We start from the raw sequence: 3584 nt of genomic DNA, 5'->3' as shown, positions 1-3584 counted from the left end.
TGCACCCACTCTTACTATTAATCTGATGTTGTTTTAGAGTGGCTGGAGCACCATCTCTACTATTAATCTGATGTTGTTTTAAGAGTGGTGGTGCATCCTCTCCCTACTATTAATCTGATGTTGTTTTAGAGTGGCTGGTGCATCCCATCTCCTACTATTAATCTGATGTTGTTTTAGATGGTGCGTGCATCCATCTCCTACATTAATCTGATGTTGTTTTAGAGTGGCTGGTGCATCCCATCTCCACTATTAATCTTTGATGTTGTTTTAGAGTGGCTGGTGCATCCCATCTCCTACTATTAATCTGATGTTGTTTTAGAGTGGCGGTGCATCCATCTCCTACTATTAATCTGATGTTGTTGTAGAGTGGCTGGTGCATCCCATCTCCTACCTGATGTTGTTTTCTTCAACCCAAGTTGCCACATGTTCAATTTTGTGTAATATATATGCACTGCCGGTTCAACAAGTTTGGAGTCACTTAGACATGTCCTTGTTTTTGAAAGAAAGCATTTTTTTCCATTAAAAAACATCCAAATTGATCAGATATACAATTGTGACCATTGTATGTTGTAAATTTAGTGGTGGCTGAGAAACGGAGATTTTTATTGAATATCTACATAGGCGTACAAGGCCCATTGATAGAACCATCACCTCTGTGTTCCAATGGCAGCGTTGTGTTAGCTAATCCAAGGTTTATCGATTTTTTTAAAAAGGCTAATTGTCATTAGGATGAAAACCCTTTGCATTATCTCACAAGTGTAAAAACTCAGTGCGAAACTGTTCGTCGATTAAAGAAGCAATAAAACCTGGCCTTCTTTTAGACCTAGTGATTAATTCTGGAGCGATCAGCATTGTGTGGGTTCGATTGACAAGGCTCGAAATCGTCCAGAACGAAAGAGATTTTCTGAATACTCGCAGGTCGATATCTTGCTTCAGAGAAATGAAGGGCCAAGTCCATGCGAAGAAATGTGCCAAGAAACTGAAGATCTCGTACACGATGGTGTACTACTCCCTTCACAAGAACAGTGCAAACTGGCTCGAACCAGAATAAGAAAGAGGAGCGGAGGCCCGTGACCAGCCACTCTAAAACAACATCAGATTAATAGTAGGAGATGGGATGCATTAGCCACTCTAAAACAACATCAGATTAATAGTAGGAGATGGGATGCACCAACCACTCTCACAATCAATATACCACCATGCCATAGGCAGAGATCGTACAGTATGATAAACACATGGATAATAGATTGCTCATTTCCCCCAGAAGACATGGTACACAGTAGGGGAGGACTCTGGAGCACCAGAGATATCATATGTTATTCAGTGTCACAGCAGTGAGCATTGGTAGTGCTTTTCATGTTGATGTATTTATGGACCCCCCTGACCAAAATACAGATGGTAATCTTCTGCTCATCCACCGTGAGAGCCAGGCATGATGCTTTCACCTGTGAACAGAAGTTTCCCACTCTCCTAAAGCACTCAATGGGCCACAACAGTTAAATKAACCTTAACTGAACCTAAACTAACTTCGAGATCCATGAGATCTTAAACTATTCCACATTTATTGCAATTAACAAATGTTTTCCAAAAGTGTTTGCTGGCTGCACTGACTACTCACTAGACTATAAACACACTATATACACACGCTGCACTCACACAAAACCCACACAAACAGAGAGCATTCGGGAAAGGATTCAGACCCCTTGACTTTTTCCACATTTTGTTAAGTTATAGATTTTTCAAAAATTTATAAAAAAAAGATTCTAAGCGATCTACACACAATACCCCATAATGACAAAGTGAAAACAGGTTTTTAGAAATGTTWMMAAATKTATCAAAAATAAAAAACAGAAATACCTTATTTACATAAGTATTCAGACCCTTTGCTATGAGACTCGGAATTGAGCTCAGGTGCATCCTGTTTCYGTTRATCATCCTTGAGATCTTTCTACAACTTGATTTGAACATCTTGGCCATGTTCTGTTATAATCTCCACCTGGCACAGCCAGAAGAGGACTGGCCACCCCTCATAGCMTGGTTCCTCTCTAGRATTCTTCCTAGGTTCTGGTCYTTCTAGGGAGTTTTTCCTAGCCACCGTGCTTCTACACCTACATTACTTGCTGTTTGGGGTTTTAGGCTGGGTTTCTGTACAGCACTTTGTGACATCAGCTGATGTAGGAAGGGCTTTATAAATACATTTTATTGACATTTGATTGAATTGGAGTTCACCTGTGATAAATTCAATTGATTGGACATGATTTGAAAAGGCACACACCTGTCTATATACGGTCCCACAGTTGACAGTGCATGTCAGAGAAAAACCAAGCCATGAGGTCAAAAGAATTGTCTGTAAAGTGCCGAGACAGATCTGGGGGTACAGATCTGGGGGTACTAAAAAAATTCTGCAGCATTGAAGATCCAAGAACACAGTGGCCTCCATCATTCTTAAATGAAGAWGTTTGGAACCACCAAGACTCTTCCTAGAGCTGGCCACTGGCCAAACTGAGTAATCGGGGAGCTGACCAAGAACCCGATGGTCACTTTGAAAGAGCTCCAGAGTTCCTCTGTGGGGATGGGAGAACCTTTCAGAAGGAAAACCATCTCTGCAGCACTGCACCAATCAGGCCTTTATGGTAGCGTGGCCAGATGGAAGCCACTCCTCAGTAAAAGGCACAWGACAGCCTACTTGGAGTTTGCCAAAAGGCACCTAAAGACTCTCAGACYGATGAGAAACAAGATTCTCTGGTCTGATGAAACCAAGATTGAACTCTTTGGCCTGAATGCCAAGCATCACGTGTGAAGGAAACCTGACACCATCCATACGGTGAAGCATGGTGGTGGCAGCATCATGCTGTGAGGATGTTTTTCAGCGGCAGGGACTGGGAGACTAGTCAGGATCGAGGGAAAGATGAACGGAGCAAAGTACAGAGAGATCCTTGATTAAAACCTGCTCCATAGCGCTCAGGACCTCAGACTGGRGTGAATGTTCACCTTCCAACAGCACAACAACCCTAAGCACACAACCAAGACAACACAGGAGTGGCTTCGGGACAAGTCCCTGAATGTCCTTGAGTGGCCCAGCCTGRGCCCAGCCTGACAGAGMTTGAGAGGATCTGAAGAATGGGTTAAACTCCCCAAATTTAGGTGAGCCAAGCTTGTGGCATCATACCCAAGAAAATTCAAGGCTGTAATCGCTGCCAAAGTTGCTTCAACAAAGTACTGAGTAAAGGGTCTGAATACTTATGTAAATGTGATACATGTCTAGTGCCTTGCAAAAGTATTCTTACCCCTTGGCATTTCTCCTATTTTGTTGCAGTACAACCTGTAATTTAAATGGATTTTTATTTGAATTTCTTGTAATGGACATACACAAAATAGTCCAAATTGGTGAAGTGAAATGGAAAAAATTACTTGTTTAAAAAATAAATAAAAAATACTAAACGGAAAAGTGGTGCGTGCATATGTATTCACCCCCTTTGCTATGAAGCACCTAAATAAGATCTGGTGCAACCAATTACCTTCAGAAGTCACATAATTGGTTAAATAAAGTCCACCTGTGTGCAATCTAAGTGTCACATGATCTC

This window comes from Salvelinus sp. IW2-2015, linkage group LG23 (assembly GCF_002910315.2).
Source record: "Salvelinus sp. IW2-2015 linkage group LG23, ASM291031v2, whole genome shotgun sequence".
NCBI classification, from domain to species: Eukaryota; Metazoa; Chordata; class Actinopteri; order Salmoniformes; family Salmonidae; genus Salvelinus; species Salvelinus sp. IW2-2015.
This window is presented reverse-complemented; position numbering follows the sequence as displayed.